Genomic DNA, 20,245 nt, shown 5'->3' on the forward strand with positions numbered 1-20,245 from the left:
CTGTGAAGCATAGTTTTTTCGTTTAGGTCAAGTGACGCTTCTAAATTGATTCCACTCATTTTTCAATTTCGTTTTTTATGCATATGTCAATGGTGAAGTGATAGCTGTTAATCCGTTGGCTCTGGTAGCAAAAGAGGAATTTTCACAGTTAGATTAAGCTAGATTTATGTAAAAATTGTCAAATTCTTCAAATAGAAATGCAGTTAAACTTTTAACTTAATGGTTAAATTATTTTCATATAATTCATGGAATCAAAGCTTTAGAACAATTACTCTTCTGAAATTTAGATATTTAATATTGTGAATTCTATTGTAACTTTTTTAAACGTTTATCATTTGAGGTAGGCTTTATATACCAAAGTTTCACCCATTTTAAGTGTGCTATTGGAAGACTTTTAGTAAACTTATACAGTTGTGCAACCATCAATGCATCCAGTTTTAGAACACTTCTGTCACCTCCAAAGTTAGTGGGTACCCTGTTTGCAGCCCATCCACATTTTCATATTCAGCCCCAAGTAACTACTGAAAATGATTATTTTTCAGGAAAAATACAAATAAGGATTTTGGAGACACAAATGGGAAAATATATACAGTGAAGTTACTAAAATAAATCTATGGAGAGAGATTTGCACAAATAACTATTCATTGCAATAGAAAAAGCAATAATTGCCCAATTTTAATGGATATTTTTCTACACACACTAAGTAGTGAGCTGCAACATTTTGTGATGAATCTGATGTTGAATATAAAAAAATCCTTCAGGGAGTTCCTGTTGTGGTGAAGGGGAAATGAGTCTGACTAATATCCATGAGAGTGTGGGTTAGATCCCTGGCCTTGCTCAGTGGGTCAGGGATCTGGCTTTGCTATGAGCTGTGGTGTAGGTCACATATGTGGCTTGGATCTAGCATTGCTGTGGTTGTGGCATAGGCCAGCAGGTGCAGCTCTGATTCAACCCCTTGCCTGGGAACTTCTACATGCCATGGGTCCGTTCCTAAAGATCCAAAAAAAAAAAAAAAGACTATATGTTTTCTCTTTTTTTGTAGTTGATTGTCAAGCAGCTTTTAGAAATGTTTTGAGTTTTTGAAGAACTACTTTGTAAACCAATGCCCATGAATAGTATTAGCCATTTTTTGAAGGATTCCTCTAAATTTGGCTTGTAATTTGTTTCAGTCAATTTTTTTTAGCTTGTTATGTATCTTTTAAATAAATTTTTGTTGGAATATATTGACTTACAAAGTTTTGTTAGTTTCAACTGACAGCAGAGTAAATGAGTTAAACATATATACATATTTATTCCTTTTCAAATTCTTTTCCTAAATTATTACACAGTATTAAGTAGGTTACCCTGTGCTATATAATAGGTCCTTGTTACCTATCTATTTTATATATAGTAGTGCGCATATGTCAGTCCCAACCCCCTAATTTATCCCTCCTGACCACATTTCCCCTTTGATAACCATAATTGGTTTTCAAAATCTTTGTATCTGTTTCTGTTTTGTAAGTTCTTTTGTATCATTTTTCATTAGATTCCACATATATGTGATCTCCTATTTGTCTTTGTCTGACCTATTCCACTTAGGTTTGATGATACCTAAATCCATCTTTGTTTCTGCAAATGGCTTTATTTCATTCTTCTTTATGGCTGAGTAATATTCCATTGTATACATGTACCGTGTCTTCTTTATCTAGTCCTCTCTTGATGGACATTTAGGTTGCTTCTATGTCTCGGCTATTGTAGATAGCGCTGCAATGAACATTGGAGTGCATGTATCTTCTTGAATTATGGTTTTTGACAGATAGATGTCCAGGAATGAGATTGCTGAGTCATATGATAGTTATATATTTAGTTTTTTAAGGAACCTCCATACTGTTCTCCATAGTGCTGGCACCAGCTTACATTCCCACCAACAGTGTAGGTGGGTTCCCTTTTCTACATACCCTCTCCAGCATTTATTTTTTTTGTAGACTTTTTGATGACAGCCATTACAACTGGTGTGGGGCGATACCTCATTGTAGTTTTGATTTGCTTTTCTCTAATAATTAGTGATGTTGAGCATTTTTTCATGTGCTTTTTAGCCATCTGTCTTCTTTGGAGAAGTGTCTGTTTAGCTCTTCTGAACATTTTTAATTGGGTTGTTTGTTTTTTAAATATAAAGCTGTATGAGATGCTTGTATATTTTGGAAAGTAATCCCTCATCAGTCACTTCATTTGTGAAGTTTTTCTCCCATTCTGTAGGTTGTCTTTTCATCTTGTTTATGGTTTCCTTTGCTGTGAAAAAAAGCCGTTGAGCTTAATTATGTCCCATTTGTTTATTTTTTGTTTTTATTTTCATCACTCTAGGAGGAGTGTCAGAAAAGATATTGCTGCAATTTATGTCAAAAAGTGTGCTGCCTATATTTCCCTTTTAAGAGTTTTATAATATCTTGTCTTACGTTTAGGTCTTTAATCCATTTTGAGTTTATTTTTGTGTATGGTAGAGAATGTTCTAATTTCATTCCTTTACCTGTGGCTTTCCATTTTCCCCAGCATCACTTATTGAAGAGGTTGTCTTTTTTCCCTTGTATATTTTTTCCTCCTTTGTTGTAGATTAATTGACCATAGGTGCGTGGGTTTATTTCTGGGCTTTCTATGCTGTTCCAGTGATCTATATTTCTGTTTTTGTGCCAGTACCATACTGTTTTGATGAATCATTTGGAAAATTTTTATCAAAGTTAACAGATCAAGCAGAATATTCAGCTTTTGAAATTGTACAAATTGCAATTATGGAAAACAAAGCTTGTAAACAGGAAAGCACTAGAATTTATCCTTATACGTAGAAGGTAGGAACTGAGCAAATTAAATAAGAACTCAAACACAATGTACAGGATTTCATTTTGAAAATTTGTAATTGCATTTGGAATATCTGGCCTTGTGGGAAAAAATTCTTTGATGGAAATACTATTTCTAATAGGATAAATTTGTATTTTCCACCAGAATTCAAAGTAGAGTGCATTTTAGAAGGCTTGTGAGTTCAAGGTATCTAATCATAGATAGATACAGTTTAATTGATGAGTTTTGTTTGTGTAAATGTTTCTCAAAGGCATTACAAGCAAAAAGGCAGTGTCTTTGAAAATACTTTGGCTTAAATATTTATGTACGTTGATATAAAAATAAAAGAATTAAGAATATACTCCATTTAGTAGACTTTTCTCTGAGCTTCTAGGTACTTGAGCACTGGAAAGTATATTCTCAATTAAAAATATTAAGGTCTACAGAGAAGAGTCAATTGAGGTATCAATAATTTCATTTTTATCAACTATGAAATGTACCTTTGAAGAAGATTGCAGGAATTTTTATAAAAAATTTAAATAAGATCATATTGAAAATATAACATCCCTTTTAAAAATAGCAATGGGAGTTCCCGTCGTGGTGCAGTGGTTAACGAATCTGACTAGGAACCATGAGGTTGCGGGTTCAATCCCTGGCCTTGCTCAGTGGGTTAAGGATCTGGTGTTGCTGTGAGCTGTGGTGTAGGTCACAGACACGGCTTGGATCCCGCGTTGCTGTGGCTCTGGCGTAAGCTGGCAGCTACAGCTCCGATTCGACCCCTAGCCTGGGAACCTCCATGTGCCATGGGAGCGGCCCAAGAAATGGCAAAAAGAAAAAAAAATTATTTTTGATAATTTTTGAATTGAACTATTTTCTCAGTCCACTAATATCATAAAAGCAATTATTTTGTCAATTAATATATATATTTAAAATTATATGGTTTTAATTGTTTATTAACATCTTTTTTCATTCTCATAGTGTCCTGGTTTGAATGAGAAATTTTATGGTCATTCTATCTTTAAAAGTCGAGTACCCGCAATATTATTTAAACTTTTCGAGATCACAGAAAAAAATAAGAACCTCCTCAATTCACATTGTAAAATCAGCATACAAAAGACAATACAATATGATCAAGAAGGTATTACTCCAGAAACATAAATTTGGTTCAATATCAGACGATCTAGCCACCTAATCCATTATATCAAATAAAAGATAAATAATATATGATCACATCAATAGTTGTTGAAAAGCCATTTGGTAAAGTTCAGTACTATTCCTAATAAAACTCTTATGAAGGAATAGAAGAAAACTTTTTAGACATAGTAAAGACTATTTGTGAAAAACTAACAAATTTCATTATACATGGGCAAATTCTAAAATCAATTAAATAAGGATTTAGATTTGAATACCTATGACTAACATTTTTATTTATCATTTTTATATTCTGGAAATGCAATGAGACAACAAATTATATTGCTGACATATTTACTAGAAGAGAGAAAAAACATTTTTTGTTGTTGCTAATATGACTGTATACAAACTCTCAAATATGAGACTAAGTTAAAAAAAACAGCCGCTCTAGTAGAATTAATAAAATATTTGGAGAGATAGCTGGATGTATAAATTGAGAGCTTTTCTCTGTTTTAGTAATGAGCATAAATGGGAGGAAATATTCCCTCAAATAGTGTAATGAACAGTTCAAAAATAGATGACAACCTGGGTATTTAAATATTGTATAACACCATCCTAAAGTTTTATTTTGATAAATACCCCATTATAACCAAGAAAATATGAAAAATAAGAATGCTATAAAGTCACTATAATCCAGCTGGTATTGGCCTAGCAATGAATAAATTGATAACTGGGAGAGAATAGATTCAGAAATAGATAATTCAGAACAGATCATTCTAAATATCCAGAACTGAGTATTTCATACATGTTACAGCCCAGTTGCTCTGCGTGTAGGTAGTTCTCCGTATGATTAAAATATAGTAGGATTCATCAGTACTCTTTAAATATAATTTCTTGATGGATTATAGACATTAATTAACCCAAAAATCTCATAAGAGGATCTAGGGAAGCCCACATGTACAATCTAAAGCTTGGGAAATGTCCTTCATCAAGACTGGAATCCCCAGGAGTTCCCATCGTGGCTCAGTGGAAATGAACCCGACTTGTATCCATGAGGACTCGGGTTCGATCCCTGGCTCCGCTCAGTGGGTTAAGGATACGGTGTTGCCATAAGCTGTGGCAAGGCTCGGATCCCACGTTGCTGTGGCTGTGGTGCAGGCCAGCAGCTGCAGCTGCCATTTGACCCCTAGCCTGAGAACCTCCATGTGCCATGGATATGGCTGTAAAGAGCAAAAGAAAAAACAAACAAAAAAACCTGGAAACCCCAGAAGCTATAAGAGAAAAGAAAGAAAATATACCATCCAAAACTATTTCATGGAAATAGTAACATACAACATAACAGTAAACATCTACTATGTCTGGAAAAAGTATTTGTAAACTATATTGCATTCAAGTTGTTGATGTCTGTAATTTACAAAGAACTCTTGTAAAGAGACAGGAAAAATATAAACTATTCTGAAGCAAAGTGGAGACTACGAATAGACAATTCATAGAACTAAGATAAATGGTGTGTGTGTGTTCAGTATATATCAGTGTGATGAAATGAGCAGAGAGAAAAATGTTTAGAAGATACCATAGGCTGTTAACTTTGGTACATGGGTGAGGAGCTGATGTGAATAGAAAGTAAGAAAAATATTATGACACTCTTCTCACAGCCTGTGCGGGGAGATAGATGTATAAATAATTTGAGTGCTGTGTAAGTTCCAAAGTTGAGGAATAGAGAGAGAGCCCAGTAAGAGGAGGAAGGAAAGGCTCGTGTAATCTGAATCGGCATGCCCTGGGCAGTAAATTATTTTCTTCACTACTGGCCTTCTGAGATCATTAATGACTTGCAACTAGTGATAGTGACTCTCATGAGATAAGTATAGTTAGGTGGGTCAGGCATGTCTTAAAATTCTTGGGGGGGGGCGGCCTTGGAAAAAAGGCACTTTGCAACAGTGTGTTACATGACTTCCTAGTGCAGAATTATAATTCAGGCCTAACAGTCATTTTTTCTAAAGTGAGGTGAATTTCTAGAGTGCCAAATTCCATTTTCTCATCCATACATAACCCCAGCTTGCTAGTAGTGTCACATGTAAGATGCTAAGAGTCCTGTTCTCCTCTCCACCTCAGAACGATGGCAATGGTGGTTTGAGATTATTCTGGTCAGGGTTTTTTGTTTTTTGTTTTTTAATTGGAGCACAGCTTGTTTAGACTTGCTCTGAGATGTTGAGATGCTCTTGTCTGCATGAAATAGAACCAAAAGAACATGTCTCCAGCTTTTTGAAAACTTTGGTTATCAAATTAGATGTAGCTGGGTGATCATTGCCGGGTCATATTTTGACTCTCCCTGTAGTTTGACCACCGTACCACCTTGAACAAGTCTCTGGCATAGTTTTTATCATATTATTTCATAATGGTCTTATTTTGGGTATTATTCTTAGGTTTATATTCAATACCCCCAATACACATTGAATATGTGTATGAGACCTGATAGATACAACAGAAAAATGTGAATGAAATGGTAGCTCTTTGGAAATGAGAAAGGACTAAATTGTCAGTGGCCGAACTCCGTGACCTTTGCCTTCAATCTTTTCTCATGGAGAGAGAATTGCACCCAGTGCAGAAACTGGTTTCCCAATATTTGCATTCTTTCATCTGATTTCTTGGAACTGAACAAGTCATTAAAAATTTTTAAAAAAATGATTTAACATAGAGTATAATTAAGATGTCAAGGCTAAGGTATGTGTTGCTGACATACTGAAGTTGATCAGAAGTGTAATTTCAGCAGCATTGAAATGGATCGTGAGTTTTCTTTATATCGATTAGAGCAATTTTCAAAGAAAAAAGTCCATTTGATTTCTTTTTTCGGTAGCACTTTAATGCACATTATATATATAATGTTACATGCTATATAATATGACATATATTACATAAGTCTCTTACACATATTTAGTAATCTAGCAATTTTTATAGTTTTTGGCGTCATAAGTATGCTTTAGATTGCTTTTGGTCTTGCTTTTATATGACTTTGGGTATGTTACAAGTTAGTATAATTCCTATGGTTTGGATTAATTACTATTATGTCAAGATTTTGTTTGCCTTTTCTTTAGGAAGGTTTGTAATTCAGATTAGGAAATTATTTACTGTAATGAAGGCCAACATGAGTGCAATCTCTAGTGAACAATTTGTATGCCAATCATTGCTCAGAAAGAAAAAATATTTTTGTAGATTGTAGTGACTGGATTTCACTTCTCAGTCTGTGGTATTAAATGTTACATCCACTTTTGCAATCTAAAATAAACAGTTCCTTCTTAGGCTTATATGAGGGCTCCTCTTTTTATCAATCTTTTATATAAATACTGGTTGGTGTTCCTTTGGGTTCTCTTTTGTTAACCCTTTCTTTTCTTTTATCCTCTCACCTCCCCCCCTTCTTTCTAACATGAATAACACTGGCTGAGTTCCAATTGTCAGGCCAGGGCCATGCTATACAGCTGAGCAGGTTGTGCACTGCACAATTCTAGGAGGTGACATTCACTGCCCCACCTTCAAGACTTCTATAGTGCCATTAGACACTGTTGCTAGCTACTTGAAAAACCTCTCACTGAGCCTTGCAACAATCTGTGAATCTCATAGAATCATGCTAGTAGTGTCACATGTAAGATGCTAAGAGTCCTGTTCTCCTCTCCACCTCAGAACGATGGCAATGGTGGTTTGAGATTATTCTGGTCAGGGTTTTTTGTTTTTTGTTTTTTAATTGGAGCACAGCTTGAATCTCATAGATTCATCTCAATCTATGAGATGAATATCATCATTCCTATCTTATGCATGAGCAAGCCAAATTTTGAGTATGTTGAATAATTTGCTTAAGTTACATAACAAAGAGTGGGTAACAGAGTGTGCATGGGTTGAAAGACCCTTCTTCTTCTGCAGCATGCTGCCTTTTATGGGTGATCTCAGTTCTTGGTAATCTCATTCATGGTCACCACCTCAGTGATGGTAATGATGGTAATTTTTTTTTTTTGCTTTTTAGGGCTTCATTCACAGCATATGGAAGTTCCCAGGCTAAGGGTTGAATCAGAGACGCAGCTGCCAACCCACACCACAGACACAGCAACATGGGATCCAAGCTGTGTCTGCGACCTACCCCACAGCTCACAGCAACTCTGGATCCTTAGCCCACTGAGCAAGCCCAGGGATTGAACCCACTTCCTCATGGATACTAGTCAGCTTTGTTTCCTCTGAGCCACGATGGGAGCTCCCAATGATGGCAATTCTTAAAAGACCCTCCACCCTAGATCACTCTCGGTTGATAGCCGACTAGACAGGTCTTCCACATGTCTCAGAGACACCGCAGATTCTGCAGCTTTTAAATGAATCTTCATTATTTTCCTTAAGGCTGCTCCCCCTTTATTCTCCCTCTCACGCAGTGGCACCAGCAGCTTGGGCTCTCCTCTCTCCTTCATCCCATATGTCTAATTAATTATCAGCTCCCATCAGTTCTGTTTCTGAGATCTCTTTCCATTTGTTCATTTCCTTTCCATGATAGTTGCCACTACATGAATTCAAGCCCTCGTTCTTTTATTTTGAATGCATCTGCTCTGTCTTAATTATGAAAAGCATCGCCAAAGACTGACATTTATAGGCATTTACACTGGCTGTTGCCTCTGTGTGGTTCACCTTTCTCCACCTTCCCTACTTGGCTACTTGAAGCCTCAGCACTAGGTCACTTTCTCAGGGGAAACCTCTTGATTCTTTTCACCAACCTCTTTCCTTTAGTTAAATTCTCTGTGCTTCCATAGCACACCTGTTTAAGTCTGTTGTATCACATCACAGTATCCTGATAATTGATTTGCTTGTCTGACTCCTTCCCTGGACTGAGAGCTCTTTGAGAACAGGGGTTGTTTCCAACTTCTGTCTGTCTTCTTAGCATCTAGCAGATTGTCTGGAAGTAGATCAGTAAATGCTTGAGAGGATGAATGTATGCTGGGATTCATTGGGCAGATATGAAAGAGTTTTGATTACTAGAGCTTTGCAATGTTGTTTGAAATCAGTGATTCCTTCAGCTTTGTTCTTTCTCAAGGTTGCTTTGGCTATTTGGGGTCTTCTCTGATTCCATACAAATTTTGAAATTGTTCTTTTTCTATGAAAAATGCCTTTGAAATTTTGATGGGATTGCATTGAATCTGTAGATTGCTTTGTATGGTGGACATCCTAACAGTATTAATTTTTCCATTCCATGAGCACAGAATGCTTTTCCATTTATTTGTTTCTTACTCATTTTCTTTCATCAGTGTCTTATGGTTTCAGTATACTGATCTTTCACCTCTTTGGTTAAATTTGTTCTTAGGTATTTTATTCCAAATCTTAAAAGGGTTGTTCACATAATACTATAGCATTTTTTTTGTTTGTTTGTTTTTGTTTTTTCTTTTTAGGGACACACCTGCAGCACATGGAAGTTCCCAGGCTAGGGGTTGAATTGGAGCTACAGCTGCTGGTCTACACCACAGCCACAGCAATGCGGGATTCAAGCCATGTCTGTGACATACACCACAGCCCAAGGCAACGCTGGATCCCCCACCCACTTAGTGAGGTCAGGGATTGAACCTGCATCCTCATGGATACCAGTCAGATTTGTTTCTACTGGGTCACAATGGGAACTCCAATAGTGTGGTGTCCTACATGTTTATTTAGTCCTATTAAAATTTGATCACAGCTTTTTTGTAAACTTGCATGGTTGAAAATAATCAATACCAATATTATTTAATCACACAATATATTTTTTCTTCCCATCTGCTATTTGCAGCAACATGCAGCATATTGCTTGACCCATGTTTTCATTTATAATAGCAGCAGCTTCTTCCCTTATCCTGTTGACAAGAGATGATAAGAGATTATAACTTAATTGCATGGTAATTGAAAAAGGGGACTCTGTGTTGAACTTTGGTTTAAGGCACCAAAGTTTTAAGTTGACACTAATGAATAAACTAGCCTCCTAGAGAAGGTGCTTTATCTTTCCTGATTCTTGTCCATCAGCAGTGGTCACTGTACCAAGAAAATACTTAGAGACTGATTATCCCAGAACCTAAGCTACTGCTAAATTTGAAGTTAGATATCTGTGGGGCGGTTTTCATTAACAAATGCCTTTTTCATCTAACGTAGATTTAGGTATCGTCCTAGCTCTGCCCCTCTCTGGTTCAAGCCAACCACTTAAATCTCCCAGAACATGAGTTTTCTCATCTTTAAAATTAGGTGTTTTGGGGAGTTCCCATTGTGTCACAGCGGAAACGAATCCGACTAGGAACCATGAGGTTGCGGGTTCCATCCCTGGCCTTGCTCAGTGGGTTAAGGATCCGGCATTGCCATGAGCTGTGGTGTAGGTCAGAGACATGGCTCGGATCTCACGTTCCTGTGGCTCCGGTGTAGGCCAGCAGTTACAGCTCTGATTTGCCCCCTAGCCTGGGAACTTCCATATGCCGCAAGTGCGGCCCTCAAAAGACAAAAAGACAAAAAAAAAAAAGATAAAAATTAAATAAAATTAGGTGTTTGGGACACAACTACTAGAAGGAATTTTCAAGCCCAAGTATCCATCAGTGATGCTATTTTGAGTCCCCACTGTATGTTCTCTTACTGTTTTCTCTCCCTTGTCCTCCTTCCCTTTCTCTCCCACTAGGGGACCCGTCCCCCTGTCTGTCCCACCATCATACACAGAAATACACCATGTTCTTTAGCCCTTGGCTTTGATCTTGAGGTTTTCTTCAACATGGAGTGCTGAGAAACCGTTTGCTTGTGTCCTTTGGAATGGTGCCTATTGCTGATGCTTCGCTGGCACGCTCGGATCCCTTCCGCACAGGGCTGTGAGTCCCTTCCTTTTAGGAAGTGCCTTCCTAACTGTGGTTGCCAAAGTAGAGTGAGGTTGCTGAGGGAGCAGAGAAAGATTCCCACATCAGAGCTGTGACATTTCTGAATTGCAATGTTTAACGGATTTGGGACTGTGATAGTGACCTATGGGGGTGTGTGCCGGGTGTGAGTAGGTATGGAATCTGTTACAAACGTCACACAAACTAAGAGTCTGAGGTTTTGGGGTGAGGAAGGCCCATCTTAGTACCCCACAGCTTCTGGATTACTCCTGTTCCATTTTACTTTTAACTGGAGTACAACCTGTTAGGTTACTAAGCAGCTCCCCACATAATTTGTTGACACAGCACTTCAGGCAAAACCATTGTTAGTTGCCCTGTGTTATAGGAAGTCAAGTAAGACTGTCCTGATTTGATTTGCCTGCGTTCTCATTTTATCCTTAGATGCAAAAGGACACATCGAGCACAAGGTGTTTTGGATGAAATGTGCATGGGATGTGTTTCTACAGAAAGTTTTCTGGCGAGGTGGGAAGGCAGGTCTGGGTTGTTAGAAGTAGAGGCAAGAAATTAAAGAGCTGTTGGGAGGAAGGAGACAGGTGTCCTAGAAGGATAGGTGCGGAGAAGCAGCAAGCTCTGGAAGCCAATAGGTGAAGTGTCCGCATCTGGACAGCCAGGACACTAGGGGGCTACTGGCCACCCTGCTTGAGATTTTCAGAAGTAGGTATCCCAGAAGGACAAGAGAGAAGTCCTGATAAGTGGAGCGAGTGCAGGAGAGCTGGATTGCTTGGGCGCGCCGATAGCCAGGTTCGGACAGGGTTAAGAACATCACCTGCCGTTGAAGTGCGACCCACATGGGAAGTAGGAAGTGCCGCGCCTGAGCTTCCTGTATAAATAAACGCGCGGCTCCCGGCGCGGCTGTTGGCGTGCTGCGCCCCACGCTCTGCAAGGTTCCCGGCCATCGGCCATCGCAGCTGCGCCCCAAGGCGGGAGGCGGTTATAGGTACTCATCTTCCTCTGGCCCGAGTCCTGTTGCATTCCTGCAGAGTGTAAGGCTGTCAGCCGCAGAGCACGGAGGAAGAGGGAGAGAATGGAACAGCTCCTCCTCCCCGGGGTGCGAGCAGCCCCAGCCGGCGGTGCGCTCCAGAGAAGCTGCTGAGGAGCCCGGCGGCCGGGAGGAACGTAGCTCTCTCGCCAGGTAGGTTTAGCGAGCTTTTGAAACGCTGCAGGCATGGCAAGACAGCCGTGGTGTTGAGCTAAGAAAGGCAAAAAGGACGGGAGATTAACTCTGAGAGCTTGGTCTTTAGCTTTGTTTTCTGCGCCTGGTTCTTAAAAAATACAGAATTGAATTCATTCTGAATGCCCGAAACACCTGTTAACTTTAAAAATCGATGTCTTTGTAAAGGTAAAAAGAAACTAATTTCTAATAAATCCGCTTCTGCAGAATGTATTGTAAAATTCAAGATTAGATCAAACCTCCAGTGTCTTAAGAGGAGACCAAAGTTGGCATAGTCTCAGAGGTTTGCCCTCTGTTATTTGGAAATGCATAGCAATGTGTTGGCATACGTGGATACGGATAAGATGTTATATTATTCTTGGAATCTTGGCCATATATTTTGCTGATTATTTTGTTGTGTAATTGCTGATAAAACGAGGTGAGACTCTGATCCTATATTGCTGTTCTCAAGTTTATGTTAAAATGAAACTGATTCCTATATGGGCAGAGAAAAGGTATCTTTAGCTTACCCCATTCCAGGGCACCTTTTTTCTTATTTGTAGGAGAATAAGAGATTCTGCTGTAAATCTACTCCAGAGGCATATACTTCATGCATTTGGATTTCTCAGAAATGAATTTCCCTTTCTGGGGAAATATTCTCTGGTTTTCATGCTTGCTCTACAGTTTCCTTTCTTTCTGCTGCACGCATGTATCTTATCAGAACATTCACTGGGGCTCACAACAGGACCAGCAGTGTTCTTCTAATTTGGCATTTCTGGATGTTTATTTGAACTTGGCCAGGTATGAATTAACGAACAATATACCTAACATTTCTCAAGCAGCCAATTGGGGGTATCTAGGCCCAGAAGCAAAATAAATGAACTTTGAGATGACTCAGTTTTTAGGGTGTGGGTAAGAAGCAAAAGGAACCCAGCCAGTCTTTACTGAGTTGCTGGCTCCTTAAAGGTTTCACTGAGCTGGGCCTCTTGGTCCCCAGCCCCTTTCACACCTTTACTGGTCCCTTCTCCTTCTTCTGTCCTCCCTTTTCAGCCCTAGTCCTTAAGGTAGCGGTCCCTTAAGTACTTCTGAAGCTGCCTTGCAGAGGAGGAGGAGAGAGGGAGAAAAAGAAAGATCTCTAGCAGATCCACAAAGCACATGGAGAGAGAATGGTATTGGGAAGTCCAAGGCCACATTTTCGTAAAACGCCCGCCTCCTTTGTACACACCTGTGACTGGGATTTTATTCCTTGGGGTGGGCATAAAATTAGAAAAGTGGGAAAGAAAAAAAATTGATTTCAAAGGTAGCCTCTGACTAATTGGAACTGTCTTGATGAGTAAACAAGCTACAGAATATGTGAAAAGATGCCGAGTAGCGGAATTGGATTGCTTGGCTTTTTATTTAAAACAAATGGAAAAACTCAACCAAAAGACCCCCGCTCCCCCAGCTCAATCACCCTAGGTAACTTGCTTCTCCAGTACTGTGCTGGAAGTGAGGTTGAGTGTGGTCAAACACTGTCCATTTACCCAGCGTTTTACAAATATTTACAGTCATCTATGCCAAATATCTTTGTGCTGAGCCCCAAAGAACATTCTCAACATTCAAAAGCCCCATTCTCATGAATGGTTTCAGTTCATGGGCAATTTAAAAGCATCTAGGCTTCCAAACTAGGTCAGTTTAAGACATGTCTTTTTTAAACATAATAATTAATTTTGGGGTCTCCCAGATTATGATCCAAGTTTTCTGAGCCAAACCCTACAGCAGAGAAAAAAGTATGCTGTATCAGAAAAGAAAAGCTCTTTTTGTCTATGTAATAAGACCATTTAGCTTTATGGAAACTGTATCTTTCTTTTCAATGTGAATCCTTTTAATCTGAGAAATTTATGTTTAAATTTCCCTTTTTGAAAAGTCATTTCAATACTTTTAGATGTTTAGGAACATTTTTAAGGATATATGAATCATTTCTCTGTACTATTTCTGTCAGTCCTGGCTTCTGTCTCACCTGGCTGTGACTTACGATTTTACTTTCTTGTTGAGTGAGGTTCTTAGTGTTTGAAATCCCTAGTTTGAGGTAGAGGTCAGGAATCATGCTGAACCCAGATGGTGGTGGAGGAACAAAGTCCAGGCAGTTTTGGGACTAAACCTGCTTTGTGCAACTGATTACTTTGGAGATGGGAATTGGGCCAAGCTGAACTTTGGGGAGTAGGTATCCGCAGCTGCTGCTCCTGAGTACTGAGACTTTTTTTCAGGAATGTGTGCCTTAATTTATTACAGTGCCATAGCTAGAGCAAATTATCAATATTTTCAGCTTTTGAGTTGCTCGAAGTGAGTACAGATGAGAATCAGGCTCTGAATATTTTCTCTCCTCCGTATACGTTAGAGAAGTTATCTACTGTGGTATTGAGTGACTACATGCTGCGGGTATAAAGATGTAGAAGATGTGGCTTCTGCCCTGAAGGAATTTGAATGAGCTTGGAAGTGACTTTCGACTAGAATGGTAATTTTTTTTTTGTCTTTTTGGGGCCACACCTGCGGCACATGAGGTTCCCAGGCTAGGGGTCAAATCGGAGTTGTAGCTGCTGGCCTACACCACAACCACAGCAATGTGGGAGCCGAGCCATGTCTGTGACCTACACCACAGCTCACAGCAATGCCGGCTCCTTCACCCACTGAGTGAGGCCGGGTATCGAACCTGCATCCTCATGGATGCTAGTCAGATTTGTTTCCTCTGAGCCATGATGGGAACTCCAAGAACAGCAATTTTTAATTCATGTTTTTTTTTTTTTACCTGGGAATGAAAAATACTTTGATGTTATCTGAGTTATATTGTTTTTTTGGCAATGTTGCCCTGATGTCATCTGAGCTTTAAGTAATTTGAAGAGGCATAAGGGCACCTAAGTTTTTTTAGTTATTTTAATTTATACATTTGTTTTTTTCACCTTTAGGCATAAGTGGGAGGTCTTGTACTAATGTTTTATTTTTACTAACACTAGCATGTGCTAGTTACTTGGTCCGTCAGTACTTCTAAACCCAGTGCATCATAATGTAGTACTTATTAAAAAATGGAAAACAATACACTAAAGAGAGTGAAAGTGATCAGTACTTTTGCAGCATGGCATGAGACACTTCTCACGTGTAAGTGGATCCCTTCTTTGAATTGAAAACTCAGCAATCTAAGTGAAGCGCACTTCTCTTCATAGCTGGAAATGCTTCTGTTCCCATGACTTGCGATCGCTGTTAAAGAACATGCTTTGAAAGCTGTGTCTCATCGGTTTCTAATTCCTCTATAGTCATGGGTTTGAGTCTCAGACCTTAAGTCAACTGGTTCTTTGTCTTTCTTGGGAAGATTGAATAAAACTATCTAATTTCTCTCTTTGTTGAACTTGTGGCTGAAGCTCTAAACCCACAAAGTGTCCTGCATATGATTATATGAAACTACCTGTTGACAACCTCCTCAACTAGTTTTCTCTTGATAAGTGGGGACTATTTTTAATCGCCTGTCTATCCACAGCACCTAACGTGTGGAATTTGATGCTTTGTTAAGTTGACCTTATTTCCTGCATTTTGCATTTTCCTGATTTGATTCCTTAAGAATTCATTTCGCAAAGATATGCAAAAATACACACCCTGCACCTTGCTTAGTGTGGGATGGAGACATTCTTTGGCCAAATGGGTTTTCAGTTTGTTTCTATAAAATTTCTGTCTAAAACTTTTAATTTTCACAGGAGAGGTTAATATTTACACAGGCTTTTATCCATTTGGAGAAAACATTTTGATTTAGATATTCCTTCTTTAGGGACTGTAGTTTCTTGGTAATGTCATGACCCAGGCATTTAGCCAATCTCTTGCTCTATTCGCTTTCTGAAATAACACTTCTCCTTGATCTGTTAATTACATCATTGTCTGACCTGCCTTTAAGTGGCGTTCCTTCCTGCTTCTGAGCTTTGTTGTTATGCCAGGCAGGGGGAAGAAAATTATTCATCAGGGCTGTATGAATAATTGTGGGAGGCAAGGGAACCACTGATTAAAAAGGAGGTGGGCAGGGCACAGCGGTGGTGTTCAGGAGGGACCTCGGATGAGGAATGTAAAATTACAATGCCAAAAATATCATTGAGCTGTTTTTCTCATAGTCGCTCCTACCTTCTTTGATACATTTTTATTGTTAGAAAAGCTAGGAACGGATTTCCTCCTCTTGGGCCTTACCTTGTATTGGTAATGAGAACATGGAAAGAAGGCAAGGAAAAAAGAAATGTGCTTTTAAGAAAAAGGGATAGGTTATTTTGCAAATGGTAAAACTTGACACCTCATATGCTCTATGCTCTACAGGGTTTCGGGTTAGTTTATCAGAAGGTCTTAAACATTGTTGGTCGTGATCTCATACCTCCGTATATTTCTCCTATATGTTTTGTAAGAAAAAATACAAAGATTAGATTAGATTGTTCTCACCTTAAAAAAGAAAAGGTAACTGTATGAGGTGATGGGGGTGTTAACTAACCTTATTAATCATTTCCCAAAATATCTCTATGTCAAATGATTATATTGTACACCTTAAACTTATACAATGTTGTGTGTCACTTGTATCTCAATAAAGCCGGAAGAAATTAGATCTTATTAAAATAATGGACTTTATTCATTACATAATTTCAAATAGCAAAGAGACTGCCCAGAAGACAATTCTTGCTAATATTTAATACTCCCTTTCTGAGGGAGTGTCTGTCCTTGGCACCCACCAAAAAATTATTAGGGATGTAGTTGCATATCAGTTCCATTTTCAGAAGAAAGCAGGTCTCCAAGTTACAAAGTTATAATCTTATTGCTATCCTGGGACCCGGTAAGATGAAGATGTTTAAGGTAAAGAATTATAGACTGAATGTTTTTTCATTTCTTGGTTTCCTCTGAATGAAGCTGTGAAACAGTGGGGAAGAAAACAGAAGTTCTCTTTCCTATCATATGAGGCACAGTGCTAAATAGTGTTTTGCAAAAGTGCTCCCACCTCACAAAGGCAGAGTAGGTGAATATTTACTTCCATCACCTCTCAGGATTAGGTATTTCTTGGGTTTGTTTATCCAGTCATCCCTTTCTTTGTATTGGTGGGTTCCACGTTACTGTGTGTTGAATCTGAGCATGCAGAACTCTCATGGATGCAGCTCATGTACTCGACCATTTTATACAAGGGATTTGAGCCTCTGAGGACCTTGTTATCCACCAGGGGTCTTGGAACTAATCCCCCATGGAAGTATTACAGGGAAGACTGTACTACAGAATATCTAATCTTTTTTATTGTTTTCAAATAATAGTAAAGTATCTTATCTGTGATGCCCAGGATCTACTTATTGGCTTAGCGGATTAAGCACCCAACATAGTTCCCATGAGGATACAGGTTCAATCTCTGGTCACACTCAGATGCAACTTGGATCCATTGTTGCCTTGGTGTGACATAGGGCTCAGCTGCAGCTCTGATTTGACCCCTAGCCCAGGAACTTCTATATGTCACAGGTGGCCCTTAGGAAAAAACCCTACTAAATAGATATAAAATATAGTTGAGTAATTGCATTTCTGCTGTTACTAGCAAGGCTCCCTATGTCCATTTGTTCATGTCCTCTCAAGGCACATATTAGAACTGTTTTTCTGATATTACTGGGTGGACACTGATTTGTCAGATCCCTGAATGGCCAGAGAGTGTGTCAAATATGGAAGAAGGGAGTATAACCATAACACTGGCCAGTATGAAGCTCTGCCATAAGTCCTTATCTCACCACCAATATCCATCCATTGCCCCTGCTGTTCCACTAGCCAACTGGTCTGTCTACCATACCAGACTGTATTTAGGGTGGAACTGCACCAGAATGGCTATTGGCTACTGATGGTCAGCACTTTATTAAATTCAATCAATCAACTGCTTGAGTCACTACTGACTTTTGTGAAGGACATGAACCAGCAGTGAAATAAATCATTGCATTGGGTACCCAGGCCAAGGTCAACACAATGCTAATGTTCAGATTGTGTTAATCTGGTTGCCTGATATGTCATTCTTTGCTGATATTTGGAGGGCTTTCCTAGCAAGGCAGAGATGGGGTCTTTGGGCTACTATTTCTTCCTGCTTTGCTAGAATATTGGCTTCCTGAGAATCTCTCTTCATTACACAGGCAGCCCTTTAGCCCTGCCTTCCTCACCAACTATCCTTCCTGAAAACACTTCCCTTTGTTGGCTCCCTCTCATAGTCAAACCTTCATGTCTTTTATTCCACCTACTTCACAGGGATGACTCAGTGTCTTGCACAGGCATGTAAACATTTTAAGAGTATTCATGTGTCTCCTCCTTCTGTTTTGTCCCTTGTTTTGAGTAACTCTTAGACTTTCATGGCCTTTAGACCTCTGGATTTGTGCATAGGTTCATATTCTATTACATCAATGACATCAAGTCATTTTGTTAGCTTTCTTCTCCTTCTCCTTCTTCTCTTTCTTCATTGGCTGTACGCACGGCACGTGGAAGTTCCCAAGCCAGAGCTCAAACCTGAGCCACAGCAGTGACCCCAATGACAGTGCTGGGTGTTTATAACTCAGCCACCAGGAAAGCTTGTTAGCTCTCTCTTAGTCTCTTTAATTGAACTTTACCAGTTTATCTAAATCTTAAAGTTTTTTGCAGACTGTGAAAAATTCCTAAATAACTAGGTAAACATCCTAGTAAATCATGATCCTCTCCAATCATGTTATCTTTTTGTTCAGAGGAATAATAGCTGATGTGGGGTAGTGAAACAGATGTAAACTACATTAGTTAAAAATACTTTGAATGTTGGCTCTCTTACCCACTGCATTTTTGGAGCAGATTGCTTTTTCAGGCTGCCAGCAGAATATGAAAATTCCTTATACATCTTGAGCCTTCCAGCACAGTTTCTGAAGTATTTCTTTCTTTGGCCGTTCTAATGAAAACACAAGAAGGAAAAAGTGACTTTCCTGTTCTTTCCTATCAGAAGGTAGTTGCTTCTCATATAATGAACACCTTGTAGGGCAACAGCCACTTGGAGGGTAGGTAGAACTGCTGATTCCCTTTTCCTGGTAATTTAGTGCAAAATCAGATGTTTTAGAGTGGCCCTCCTTCCTTGCATGCCCCAGCGAATCTGACCTGTTCTGTGGTTACTTGCAGTTCAGCAAGGGAGATTTTTCCAATTTGGGTGAACCCTCACCACTCCACCTCAACCCAGCTAGCCACTTTAGACCTTTTAAATCTGAAGTCAGTCTGTTGGGTTTTGCATCTTTCCAACAGGGCTCCTATATTCCCCGCCAAAATTCTTTTCTCCATGGGTTTTTGACACCCCATAAGAGGCTCAGTCACATTTGAGCTAATAACTGTAAAAGTAATTACAATTGTTCCTGTTTTAAATCAAGCAGGAGGGTGGAACACTCAAGTCACTTTCTTATTTTAGGTAAAATGTGAAGTATGAGGCAAAACAAGTTGAGCAAGCTGGTGAGAATGAGTTACCGGCTCTCTGGAAGGAAGATTTTTCTTGAAACCCAAGGGGAGTGTGTGTGTGTTGTCACGGAACCTCTGAGGATGTGGTCGCATGAATGGGTGAGGAGGAGTTGCGAGGGTGTGGTCGGTCATTCTCTGGCCACCCCCTCTGAGCTTCGAGCGACATTTAGTTTAGAAGTTCAGATGGTGGTGGGGTGAGTTCTACTAGTGGTGGTTTCATGCCGTAGAACCTGTGAACCTCAACTGCACATAAATGAAGAAACCTGAAGACATGGAGCCATTCACAGCATCTCAAGTATGGGGGAAGGTCCTTTAGAGGACTTTGGGGATTCTCCTGACTGTTGCTTGAAGAGCTCAATTTCTGATGACTCAGTGGTGAAAAGATTTCTTCTCTGATAGTCTTTTCCTACGAAGTGCTTACTATGTGTGATTCATTTCTAAAATGATCTTTATTAACTGTTTTTTCCCAGAGTGAAAACCAAAGGGCTGGTTTTGAACCATGTATGGTGAGGCCTTCAGCTTCTGTGGTGCCTGGGAGGCCACTGAGGGAAAGATCCAGGGCACCTGGCCTGGCACTCCCAGCATTGCTTCCACCAGCACTGTTCTACCTTATCTCTTTTATCCAGTGGCAGTGTACTTAGGATTTTGGGGGTTTTGTTTGTTTGTTTGTTTTTTGATTTTTTCTTTTTTTTTTTTTTTTGCCCACATCTATGGAATATGGAAGTTCCTGGACCAGGGATCAGAACCCTTACTGGAGCCCTGACCCACACTGCACCAGTGACAACACTGG

The 20,245-nt window shown here is 39.3% G+C and overlaps 1 protein-coding gene across 4 annotated transcripts in view; it reads left to right on the forward strand.

The window, feature by feature from the left end:
- The window catches only part of RNF144B (ring finger protein 144B), a 168,437-nt gene that overhangs the window by 77,597 nt on the left and 70,595 nt on the right, over positions 1-20,245 (forward strand). The window contains exon 1 of one of the 4 annotated variants that reach the window (XM_047795203.1): positions 11,534-11,970. The exons of the other annotated variants lie outside the window; for them this stretch is intronic. The gene's annotated coding sequence lies outside the window, so the exon portion shown is untranslated. Of the gene's footprint in view, positions 1-11,533; positions 11,971-20,245 lie in introns of those variants that run through there. 4 annotated transcript variants of the gene reach the window in all.

Source organism: Phacochoerus africanus, chromosome 9 (genome assembly GCF_016906955.1).
Source record: "Phacochoerus africanus isolate WHEZ1 chromosome 9, ROS_Pafr_v1, whole genome shotgun sequence".
NCBI classification, from domain to species: Eukaryota; Metazoa; Chordata; class Mammalia; order Artiodactyla; family Suidae; genus Phacochoerus; species Phacochoerus africanus.